The 13,719-nt window shown below is 35.6% G+C and overlaps 1 long non-coding RNA gene across 1 annotated transcript; it reads left to right on the top strand.

The window, feature by feature from the left end:
- Positions 1-1,310: 1,310 nt before the first annotated feature.
- Positions 1,311-9,771, top strand: LOC103105799 (uncharacterized). Its single transcript, XR_471185.3, has 2 exons — positions 1,311-1,374; positions 9,616-9,771. It is a non-coding gene; the product is annotated as an uncharacterized LOC103105799 (long non-coding RNA).
- The last annotated feature ends 3,948 nt before the right edge of the window (positions 9,772-13,719 follow it).

Raw genomic sequence — 13,719 nt, 5'->3', positions numbered from 1 at the left:
ATATCTTAATATATTTAATGATATATTATTAATCATAATATTATAAATATAAATATCTAATTATGCATGGTCTATGAAAACATCTCATAGTATATTAATATATCAAGCTATAATATTTAATATGTCTTAACATATTTATATGATTATATCTTAACATATCAAAATAAAATCTAATGTAATATCTTTATATATAATATATTAAAGACATCTATTATATTCATTAATATTTATGTATATTTTATTGAATATTATATGTTATACATTATATCTTAACACACTTAATATAATAAACAGCATATTTAATGTTGTTTATATTTAATAACATTTATATTTAAAATCTAATATACATGTTAAGATATATTAGTGATCATAGGGTCAATATAATCACAGGTCATACATGATTATTGACTAATAAGATATTTAAACTTCATTTTTTATCCTAAGCCAATAAAATATAAGCTCCTTGAGGGCAGAGACTTTTTTTGTCCACCTTCAAATGCTATTTGAATTATGACAGAAGGAAGGAGGAGGTTCAGTAATTTGCTCAAGAGATTATCCTTCATAGATGAAGTTAAAGTCAGAAAGAAAAATCTCAATTAATATTCATTCTTATGTAGTGTTATCATTTTGGGGTCTGAACTGAATCTTTAAGAGACAAGCCTACTGACAAATTTTCAGTCTTTTGAAAAAGAATAGATTGAATAAGGAATAAGAAATTACATATGAGATATAAGATGTCGTCAACATCAAAATTAAGTTAAATACACAGCAGAGTATGAAAATAGGTGTAAAGTGAATGAGAGATAAAACTGCAAAGTACACAGCCAAACTTTTGTGGTCCTTCTACTCTCACTGTTGATACTTACAGCCTATCTGCAAATATGAGGCAAGCACAAAACATAATTTACAGCAGTGGGCAGCAAATAATAAATGGCAAACAAATGCTACAGACAATGTCGTCTGTTGGAAAAGAAAAATATGACATAAGCAGGATGTTCAAGAAAGGTTTCATGGAAAGGCAGGAAATGAACTGGATGTTGAACAATCAATAACATTTGAATTGGTGGTGGGGAACAAGGAGGATGTTCCAGGAAAGGGGAATTGCATGAAATGGAACAATTGTAGAAGTTCATCAGGGCCTATGTTGGGCCCAGGGCAAAGCATACTGTGTGTCTCTACATTTTAATAAAAGTGCATGAGGTTAGAAGGATCATCAAAGGCAATATTGAATTGGGGAAAGATGTCACAGTATCATACATGCAACTAAAGTGAGTATTTGAAAGTACAATTCTATCTATTTTGCCTCCACAGAAGGAAGAAACAGAAAGGATAGAGGAACAAAGAGATCATTGCAAGTCCAGGAATTCATTTTAAGTAAGTAAGTCTGCATCTGGATACATGCCATGCTAGAAATAAAATTGGACAATAAATGAATTGGAGAAAGAAGCAATCAACAAACAGTCAGTTGAATTTAAAGAACCAATCAATAAACATTTCTTTTAAGAGTTTTTTATGGGCCAGGCCCTCTGCTAAGTGCTGAGGATACAAATTAAAAGCAAAAATAGTTCCCATCTTAACATTCTAATGGAGAGACAGCATTTAAAAATCAGCCCATACAAGATAAATGCAGAGTAGATAAAAAGTTACATTAGAGAAGAGGGGCACCAGGGGCTGGAGTGACTGGTAAGGACATAGTCCATAATCTGAATATTACAGAAAACTATGGGTTCTTCTAAAAGTCAGAGGTGAATAAGGAAAGCATTTTGGCATGGTGACAAAGTACAAAGATGCCCTGTCATCACCTCTATATATATTTTCTGTCTAGCTGTAGAATAAAGTTTTCTATCAGGATAGTTTCATGTTTCATATTTTGGGGGATTTTCTTTTAGTCTTTCTGCTTCTTTCAGTCATAGGATCATAATATCATAGATAAAGACTGGAAAGGGATCCTAATGTTTCCATTTTATAAATGAGGAGTCTGAGGTTGGGGGAGGTTTAGTAACTTTCCTAACTGATAGCAAGCATCAGAGGTAGGTTGAGAACTCATTTCCTCTGCCTTGAAAATAGGTGTTCTTTTCAATGATACAATTTCTAGAACTTTTATCCCAGAATCAGCCTTCTTGTTCCATACAGATGTGAGTTTAAAGGGTATTCTTGGGGCCTGTGGTGGACTAGGTCAGAGGTTCTATAACCTGAATATCCATTTTTTAAAAATCAGATAACTACATTCTAATATATTTCTTTTTCTTTTAAAATCCTATATGTTGTATTTTATAAATTCAAGGTATTTATTTCATTTTTGCATTTAGGAATATAATTCTGAGAAGCAGTCCTTAGATTTCACCAAACTGCCCACAGGGTCAAAGTTTAAGAACTCCTGGTCTAGAAGAACTCTGACTTCCTTCCAACACTCATATTCTATGATTCTTTCATTTCCCTAGCCCCAAACTCTTTATTTTATTGTTATCTTCTTTCCTTTTCTACCCTTCAGCATTCTCTGCTATTCTTACTTTGTCCTCTTCTCTTATCTGTTTCCCACTCCTTATATATATCTTTCTCCACTCTCTTCTTTTACTTCTTTCTTTTTCTCTATTCTCCATTCATTTTCACTACAACCCAGTTCTTTTTGTCTTTTTTAATTTCTCCTTTCTTTCTTATCTTTCTATTATGGTTTTGATCTGGATCTATATTCCTATCCCACATTGATTCTGAGAAGAGTAAGACTGATCCTATCTCGTTTTCTTAATGATTCTCTTTATAATTAATTATTTTGTTCTGTATCTGTTTAAATCATGATTCTTTCTCTGAACTTTGAGTTCAGCTGACTAATAATGGGTTAAGTTTAAAAATCTGGTTTTTCTTGCCTCAAGGAATTTAAGTGACCTTGGGGAATGTGAGTAAATATAAAAGAAGACCTGCCTGATATCTTTACATTGCCAAGCTGTCCTTCAAAGATGTCTGGTTTGCTGTCCAAAAAGGACTGGTCTGTTACCTTTTGACCTAGCACCTGGACTTAAATAATGGACACTTGTTAGTCTTATATGGCGTTGGTCCTTGCTAGGCATGATTACCAAACTTCCAACCAATCATGTTATTCCCTGAACTTCATCTCTGTTAACCAATCATACATTCTCAAGCCCATGTTATTATCTCCTCTGTTCTGTTCTTTGTTTTGTGCTTCCCAAAACCTATAAAATGAATATCCTCTTGGGATCTTTGGTATTAATGGAGGTAAATCAGTGATCAATTTATTTTATTTTTTAAAAATTTTATTTAATTAATTAATTTAGAATATTTTCCATGGTTACAAGACTTACATTCTTTCCTAGCCCTCCTCCAATCCCCCTCCCATAGCCAACATGCAATTCTTCTGGGTTTTGCATGTTTCATTGATCAAAACCCATTTCCATACCATTGATATTTGCACTAGTTTGATCATTTAGAGTCTCTATCCCCAATCATATCCCCATTGACCCTTGTGAGTGAGCAGTTCTTTTTCTTCTGTGTATCTATTCCCACAGTTCTTCCTCTAAATGTGAACAGCATTCTTTCTCATAAGACCCTCAGAATTGTCCTGGATCATTGCATTGCTGCTAGCAGAGAAGTCCATTACATATGATTCTACCACAGTGTACATAGTCTCTGTGTATATTGTTCTCCTTTCACTCTACATCAATTCCTGGAGGTCATTCCAGTTCACATAGAATTCCTCCAGTTTGTTATTCCTTTGAGCACAATAGTATTTCATCATTTGTTCAGCCATTCCCCAATGAAGGACATCCCCTCATTTTCCAATTTTTTGCTGCCACAAAGAGTGCAGCTATGAATATTCTTGTACATGTCTTTTTCCTTATGATCTCTTTAGGGAACAACCCAGCAGTGCTATAACTGGATCAAAGAGTAGGCAGTCTTTTAAAGCCCTTTGGGCATAGTTCCAAAAAAAAGCAGAATGGCTGAAGTGGTCCATTTATTAACAAGCACCATAACACTGCTAACTAATACTATCTTAGAGGAGATTTTCCTCTATTAACCCTTTTGTCAAGTTTCACCTTTGACAGCCATCTGAAATATGTTCACTTTATATTAACACAAAATTACCCAAAATAATGGATTAGCCTAACCATCATATTTAGCTATATCAGATCCCTTTAGTTTATTTATTTATTTAGAATATTTTTCTATGGTTACATGATTCATAATTCCCCCCATCTCCCCCCGAAGCCGACAAGCAATTCCTCTGGGTTATACATGTATCATTGTTCAAAACCCATTTCCATGCTATTCATATTTGCAATAGAGTGCAGAATCCCTTTAGTTTAAGTATTCCAATGTTACCAGAGTGTTATGTTGGTTGTCTCTCGAACCGAGGATGACGATTGTCTTTGTGCGTTTTTGTGCACAAAGACACTTGTGCATGAAGATTTAAGTGGAAAACTCGATGCACAGAGACAATCCCACTCTCTCGGCATTGGAAGCCTGGGTCCATTGGCACGAAAAGTCTTTACACCTGGAGACTTCCTCAGCTGCATTGGATGGCTGTGTTGTCTTTTGTGCTCCATCACGCCCTAAACACTCCACAGTGCCTTGCTGCATCGCCTTGTCAGCCGTTGAACCTTCTTGTTGGTTTCTTCCGCCTGTTCCTCTGAAGCCGTCTTCACATGCTGGGTGAGCAAAGCCCTAGTTCACCAGGGGTCGACATCAACCCGATGGCTACCCTCACAAGGTTTAGCCGGCCTGTCGAAGCCGTTGCCCGGGGTGTGGCCACTGCCGCATGCTAGCAGCTACTAGGAGCCACAAGTGAGAGCTGGGTGTCAGGTAAGGGTCAGTGGCTGGAGAGCTGCCCTAGGAGGGCACGACAAGCCCTCCATACCAGAGATATTACCCCTCCCTGAGCACCCCATACACCCCAATTTTACAAAATCAGCATGTTCTTTCATCTAAGCCATTTGGTAAAGTAGTGAATCACCTCTTTAATTCTGATTCAATTTTATCATTGGTAATGTTTTTATTGAAAATATGGACAACAAATAGAAAACAATTTTTTGATTTTTTTTTTTACATTTTGCCTTTGATATAAAGAATCAAAGCATCCTTTTAAAATTTTCAGATAGTAGATATTATTCATTGGAAATAGGGCAAGCTTTCCTCAAGCCACATTCTTTCCCAGAAACAGAATGGTAGTCAGGTATATGATAGGATCAATCTATAGAGATTAGTTTTCTGCACAACTATTTTGGTAGTTAAAGAATTTTATTAAGGGCTCTCTCACTGAATACACTGTTATATCCATATGGATAGACTCTTTAGATGATTAAAAATAGTAATGCAAACTGCTCTTCTAAAACTGAATAACTGCTAATTAAATAAAAGAGCACTTATTCTTATTTTCCCCCAGAGAAACTTCCATGGGATCTTTCAAGCTATTTGTTTTTAACAACTGTAGTGCTTACAATCTTTCCTGAATGTTTGTGTGTGTTTACATTCCTGTGTAGGCAAAACCAGACTTGGGAAACTTGTGAAGGAGGTGTAGTGAGAATATGTGAGAAATCCAAGGAGACTCTCCTTGAGCCATCTCCTTTTCTTTACCCTTTTGTGAAAGTGGGGGGGGGGGGCAGAATGCATGATGCCACATGCTAAGCTTGCATCATGGAGAGGCTTAAAGAAGCATTCCATACTCTGAGATGCTAGGGGCTAAAGGAAAAAAAGTACCAAGTAAAAGTTTGGGGGTTAACAAGTGCTTACTTAGAGACTTTTTAGCTCAAAGACTCACTGAATTATTGTAGTGTTGTTCCAGTGCCATGGCAAAAAGCTCCTGAAGTTATAGGAATCACAATCCTAGGAGAAAGAAGAGAAATGGGGAATAGATTCTAATATGGCAAACAGGACTTCAGTGCATGTAGGACTGAATTTACCGATTATTGCTGTGTTTGTCTTGTAGAGAATGGGGTGATTCTCTAATTTAGGAAAAGAAGAATAGAGGAAGGGATCATGAAAGAAAGAAGAAAATGACGCTCAATATAACAAGGGGTGAACACTATTCACTATTGGCTTAAGGGTTGTAGGATTGCTAAACACTTCTTTGTTCTACACATGCTTTGAAATAAATTTTGTTCTATTCATGTAGCAAAGACGTGAATAAATATTCTATGAGGTGGAGGAAGCCTTAGAGCTTTAGATTATTTGTAGGGAGTGAAACTGAATTTATCTCTTAGATTTAACTGCAAAGAGCAAAATACTGGTATTTCCCAGTGAAATTCTAGATAAGGTAATGAACCATATAGGTTTATCTGTTATGTGGTGTTAATGTTGCTATAGCAGAACTAGTTACACCATACAGCTACTAAGTATTTAAAAACTGTTGGTAGTTTCTCAGATCAAAGCTAACTTAATTAGTTTTGAAACTTATCACTAACAATTGATGATGGGTTGAATTTTGGAGATCTACCTCCCATGAGAGAATATTTTGTATCTAGGCTATTTGTGCTAGCTTTTATTATCTAGGTTATACTATACTTGTTAAGAAGTTCATGGAACAGCTGATTCCTGGATGGTTTGGCATACTTCTTTGAAATCTATCATTCCCTGAGGAGACTAGGAAGACTTCAGAAAAGGAGAAATGCCAACTTAGAGCTTAATATTTTTTAAAAACACTTACCTTCCATCTTAGAATCAATGTTGTGTATTGATCAAAGAGAGGAGAGCAGTGAGGGCTAGGCAATGAGGGTTAGGTGACTTGCCCAGGGTCACACAGCTAAGAAGTATGAGACCAGATTTGAACCTAGGACCTCCCATTTGTAGGCCTGACTCTAGCTGCCCCTTAGAACTTAATTTTGTTTTACTATAATTGGTCTTGTTACAAAAAGGCCTCTGGAATACTCTTCTATCGGGTCACAAAGGACAGCTTCATGGTTTCATGATTTGGAAGGTCTGCTATCATCCTGATCCTCCTGGTTTCAGTCTCCACCTCATAACTCTGGGCAAAAGAATTCATTTGTATAAATTTTAGCTATTAAGAATGGATGAAATATAATCAGAACTTTATTTTAACATAGCATATGTGTTAGGACACACCTAAAACCCAGTGGAATTGTGCATTGGCTACAAGAAGGGAGTGGGAGGAGGGGAGAGAAAGAACACGAATCATGTAACCATGGAAAATTTTTCTTAATTAATCAATTAAATAAAAATTTAAAAATATATAGCATATGTGTTACTTAAATACTCTTAAAAACGGTGCTCATAGAACAGTCACCTTTGTTCCTGTTTGGGCCAACTTCCATTGCCTTGCACAAGCACTCTTGAGACTGGACAGGGGAAAAGGAGGCAAAACTGTTCCCTCTTTCACAGACTCAATTCAAAATTTTCTTCCTGATTAGCAGCTATAGACTCCCTAGATGCTAATCTGAATGATGCTTCTTGGCAGACCAGGAAGCAACTATTGGCTGTCTAGGTAAAAGTTTCTGTGGTGGAACTGTTGTTTGTGCCAAGAAGACCAAGCCACATTTCATTCTACCAGGTATGATCCAGGGATCACAAACTGGATGAGACCACCAGAAGACTGTGTCCTTAATGTAAAAAAAAAAATGTTTTCCTGAGTCTGAGGTAGATTGTAAGGCAAGAGTCTCAGAGAAGTTTGACTGGGTCTGTGGATCCAACAAATCTAGTATATATATATATATATATATATATATATATATATATATATATATATATATATGTATATATATATATATATGTATATATATACTTACATACATATACTATTATGTGTATATATGTATATTTTTTTTACTTTTTTAGTTATTTATTTATTGAGGAAACTTCTAGAGGAGCCCTTTTATATAATGCTAGGTTTTCATTATAGCTATATACTTTTTCAAATATATATATGCATATATACAATCACTTTTTCAAAAGTATTTGAGTTCCAAACTCTTTCCCTCATTCCCACCTTATCCATTGGGAAGGCAAGCAACATCTCACCTCTACATATGAAATGATGCAAAACATATTTCCATATTAATCATGTTACAAAAAAGAGCAAGAAAAATATAAAGTGGGAAAATATATTTGTAGTCAGAGTTCATCAGGTTCTCTCTGGAGGTGAATAGTATTTTCAATCTGAATTCTTTAGTATTCTCTTAGATCACTGTTTATCAGAGTAGACAAATTTTTTACAATTATATACCACTACAATATTACTATTATTCCATACAACGATTGCCTGGTTCTGCTTACTTCATTCTTCATTAATTTATGTAGATCTTCTCAGGTTTTTCTGAAACTATTCTACTCATTATTATTATGATAAATTTTAAAAGGAATTATTGGCATGTAGGCCAGTACTAGAAAAGTCAACTTAAAAGTTCAAAATGGCCCTAAAAGGGAAATAGTATTAGCTGCCCTGGTATACTTAGAAAAGGAAATGAATGATGCCATCTTCTGGAAACTGAGGAGAAGTTCAGGAAGAATGAAATGCTAATTGGAATGGGAAGGAATACCACAATAGAAAGTATAGATAGACAATGAGGTTGCATTAAAGCAGGTTTGGGTCTAATGTGAGGAAAAGATTACTCATGATTAGAATCATTTAATAGCAAAATGAACTGCCCAAAATAGCAATTGATTCCTCCTTAGTGGAGTTATTCAAACAAAAGCTGGATTGTCACTTTTTAGGTAGGTATGTTGTGGAAAGGTACATATCTGTGTCATGTTGGGCATATTTAGTTCATCACATCTTTGTCCAAAGGTGAGTAGAATTCTTTTTGTTTTAACCCTTGTGATTAACCATACTAAGTGTTGGTTCCAAGGCAGAAGAACAGTAAGAGCTAGGCATTTGGGGCTAAGTGACAAGCCACATGTTGGCCTTGGTAACTTCTGAGGTTCTTTGTTGATACTTGAAATATTTGATTTTTGAGAAAAATGCTAAAAACTGTGAGCTGCAGAAATACCAGTGGAGTGTAAAAACAAAAAATAAATCCTAGGAAGACATCTTAATCATATTGACAGTTTATTCTAGAAGGTTATAAATGGAAAAATGTCAAGTTCCAGTATTGTCCTAGTTTGGCTAAAGACCTAGAGCTGATGGATCAACTGGTATACATGGAGTCAGATTACACAGACCCCACCACCACCACTTAAAGAGAGGAATCATCTTTTTAATATTTCTTCTCAGAAAAATCAACCAAAGTTTTTATCTTTTAGGAGGTTTCTTTCTTCAAGTAAGTCAAATTTTTTTCTTATCTTTATTCTATGGAATAAAGATTCTATATAGAATATATACAGAATAATATATAGAATACATTACTTTATAAAGTAATCATCAATTCCAAAGATGGCAAAAGCCAAGGTCATAATGTGCTGAAGGCATCCACATAACTCCCAAGACATTTCATAGGATTTTCTTTTATTTTACTCCCAATATGATTACTGATTGATGATTCTGATATATAATTATTAGTCAATTAATAATTTGGGTTATTACTTACAACTTATCACTAAAATATTGATTATCTAATAGGATTACATGCAAAGAATATACAGTTATATACAAATATAAAAGGTATAAAATAGTGAATATAAACTGAAGTTGCTTAATTAAATTATCTTTTACAGGAACTGAATGATATGATTGATGGGCAGTGAATTTGTGCATATAATCAGTGGGGCTGAGGATAAAAGTGCAACTTGGGAGAACAAAACTGGAGAATACCTACTGGGGCCCACACAATGGGAAACAGTGAGAAAGATTAGAATAAACTTTTGATAGAATTGCTTAATGTTAGTGTTATTATTTTCTGGGGCCTCCCATGTGCTGATCTGTCAGTAAATCTGGTCATTCCCCAAGTCTGTGACATATGTGCTTGAAATGAAAGATAGTAACATGCTGGTGGTATCAGATGAAAAATTCTTTTGAGCCTTCTACTCTCTGTGGAATCTTGCTAAGTGGAAATGTGTGGATCAATTTCTCCCTCCTCCTTCATTTTTAGTCAGCCTTCAGAAAAAGTCTGTCAGCTGTCAGCTGCCTGCCTAGGGCCTTCCATTTAATTGTCCTAATCCAGTGGTGCTTCTCAAAGGCCCCGGGGTCATAGGTATATTGCAAAGTTTTTGATGTTATATAATTACTGAGAAGAAAAACTTTATGGATAATTCCAATAGCGGTGTCCTAAAAGTCTTAGTCCAGTCTCAAGCTTTAACTGCTCTACATAGTATTCATAACAACAAACAGAACTTGTCCATTATACTTATGACCCAATCTCAAAACAATTCAATATCAGATAATGAATTTGCAAAGGTAACCAAAGCTACCCTTTTTAGATGGAAACTTAATGCTAAAGTCTCACAACTTTTCTATATTATTTCCAAATAAAGGGTTTACTTGGATTTCTCATGCCAAAGAATACTATATAGTGAATAGAAAATATTTGAGAACCATTAGCCCAGAGTGTTCCCACTGGGCATATTCCAGATCAAGACTTTTTTTTTTGCCAATCCAATTTTACCTGTCCAGCACCTGATAACGTCATTTTTCTACTAGGTAACTAGTCAGCCTGTTAATCTAATTCAGTTTGGGTATTAATAGTTGATTGTCATTCATTCATTTTCAGTCATGTTGGACTCTCACTGACCCCATTTGGAATTTTCTTGGCAAAGATGGTGGAGCAATTAGCTATTTCCTTCTCTAGCTCATTTTACAAATAAGAAACTAAGGCAGACAAGGTTAAATGATTTGCCCTGGGTCAAAGTAAGAGTCTGAGGCCAGATTTTCACTCATGAAAATGAGTCTACCTGATTCCAAGCTACCTGATTCTATCTACTTTATCACCTGGCTGCCCTTTATTCTTAGTCCCTCCTCACAAAAAAACTGAAAATCTCATCTAAACCAAACATTAGCATTTTATAGGGTTCTTAGGTACATAAACTTAATTTGAAGGATTGAGAAATGTAGGTATTACAATTGTAATGATGTGTGTATGGGTGTAATGATGTGTAATGAGAGATTTTTGGAACCTTAGCATCAGGGCTGAGGGAAAGAGAGCATTGGTTGGAGAGCAAAGGATTCTGAGAAAGGATTTTGACCTGAGAAAGATCTAAAGGGATTGTCTGGGCTTTTGAGCTGAGTTCTTGACCTGGCAAGACCTGTTCCTGGGTTGAGGATTTCACCAAGAGCCACCATCTTGTTCCTGCATTCAAGTCCTTCCATCAACCTGTCATCTGTCTGATATCTCCAACCACCTCTCAATTGGGGAGAAAATATATCAAACCCTAAAGGGGGGCTGTGGACTCATGGAGAAGAGAGCCCAGCTCCCTTGCCCCGTCCTGCCTTCTTTCACCTATCTATTTATAGTTTCTTAAACCAGATAGATACATAAAATAATAGTGGGATTGTTTAGTTGATGGGACAGGTCGGTGAAACCTGAGTCTGTGAAAACTCGTTGCTCAGGTGATAGGGTAGCCAAACCCCACTTTCCATCACCCAGTATATCTATAGATACTTCATTAAATCTTACAACAGCATTCAGATTTTGCCAAGCCTCTTGATGATATCTGAATAGGTACATGATCCAAGATCAAAAAAGAGTCACTAGGACCATCCCCCACTGAAGCAAAACCTCCACAGGGGGCTTGTCTCCAAAGCTCTCTTTGCCAGAGGAACTGAGGCCATCCTTGGGTTTAGTTGATAAGGGGTGACCTATCTTCAATTCTTGACTACCCTTTTCCTCAGGGAACCTCAGACAACTGCCTCTCTCTTAGGAGAGGAGAGAGGAGGGCAGAGGCTAATCTATTCAAGTATTAGTTCTCTCCCTCATATACAGATCCTTCTCCAGAAGCACTCTGATTACTCCACTGATATGCCATCAAAATCAGTGGAGTAAACCTTTATTTTTACCTCAGGAACCTCCATTTTTACACAATGGAGCCCAGAGATGAAGACTAAAGAATGATGGGATCATAAAAGTTACAACTGGAAGACACCTTAGACATCTTCTAACTATCCCTCTCATTTTACAAATGGGAGAATTGAGGACCAAAGAGTTGAAGTGACTTGTGAAGGTTTGTTAACTAGGGATAGCAAACATCCAAATCAAAGTCTTCTGGTACCTGTGCCATGCTAATCTTTGTGGTTTTGGCATCTCTTAACTTACACCTTGTTGACTACCTTCTGCTTAGTAAATGACATTTGGGAAGTTCATGTCAAAGGTTAGCAATTCTGTATACATCTCATGGGTTGCTGTTCAGTCACTGAGTCACGTCCAGTGTTTCATGACCCCATGGACCATAACATTCCAAGTGCTTCTGTCCTATCTCCTGAAGTCAGTTTGAGTTCATATGCTTCTATGACACTATCTATCCTTTTTATCTCTTTCATCCCCTTCTCCTTTTACCTTCAATTGTTCTTAACATCAGGATCTTTTCCATTAAGTTGTGTCTTCTCATTATTTGACCAAAGTATTTACACTTCAGTTTGATAATTTGTTCTTTCAATGAATAGTCTGAATTAATCTGTAGCTATTCTTTTTCCTCTAAAGTTACTTACCTCAAGATAAGGAACCTTTTCAACTATCCTGCAGTCTTATAGCCTTCTGCAGCTTGATTAAGGAAATATCCAATTGCTTCCAGATGAAAGATTAGAGTCTAAGATTCCCTCTGGAGTTCTGAGGCACTTAAGCTATTTAAAGCCAAGTACACTGTCACTTAATATCCAACAAAATGTCAAGCAATAGGTTTGCCTTAACAATAAGCAGACATATTATCTAACAAATTCATATGGCAGAAATGTGCTTTTTCCTGTTATTTAAAATTGCCATGGAATTCTGAGGAGGAAACCTTGAGTAGCTGAAGTCATGACTTTGAAATGCCTCGGCTTTCCCCCTATAATTTATGTATTCAGTTGACATCATATTAATTGGCACTTGTTGATAGCTAACTTTGTTAAATCTTCTGAACTTATTTTATGGTGTTTTGGAGGTAAGTGTAATTCTCTTTAATGAAATCAGTGAGTTATTGAGAGGACAAAGACTATTTCATAATAGTGTGTTTTGCACCTCACAAAAAAACTTAAGTATTTACATCCTCTATTATATTCCCTTATTCAAGAACTAACTTCTCAAGAGCAGAAACTTTGTCTTAGATTTTTATCTTTGTAAGGGACAATTCCTATTCCTATTCTTCCATGCACAGTGAGCATTTAATAAAGATTTATTAAATTAAAATTATGTGGAAGTTTCTTTTGTAAACCTACCTTCCTCTGCCTACTATGATGCTCACTCTGTGACCATTCACCAGTTTCAGAGCACACACTGACATGTGAGAACATGAGTAAGGGTTTGATTCATGTGCCACTTGCTATTTGAAGCTGTCTTTTCTTCCTCTAACTAAAAGTGTTCTCTCTTCTCAACTTTCTGTAAAGTCTTTTGACTGAATGATTTTTTTTTTGGCCCAAGCATCTCCTTCTTAATTTGCTTGAGGTCAGGAATTATACTAGGGTTTTTTTTGGATACCATTTTATTTTTACTATATATTTATAGATAGATGGATGGATACACAGAATATAATATAATATATAGCATGATAATATAATAACATGTGATTTGTTATAAATATGTAATAAATTTTAATAAATATACTTAACCAAGAAAAACAAACTCTCATATTAGTTATGTCCAAAATTCAATATCTCATTCTTTTTTCTCTTCCTCTCCCCCTTCAACCCCCAAC

Source organism: Monodelphis domestica, chromosome 8 (genome assembly GCF_027887165.1).
Source record: "Monodelphis domestica isolate mMonDom1 chromosome 8, mMonDom1.pri, whole genome shotgun sequence".
In the NCBI taxonomy this organism is placed as follows: domain Eukaryota; kingdom Metazoa; phylum Chordata; class Mammalia; order Didelphimorphia; family Didelphidae; genus Monodelphis; species Monodelphis domestica.
This window is presented reverse-complemented; position numbering and strand designations above follow the sequence as displayed.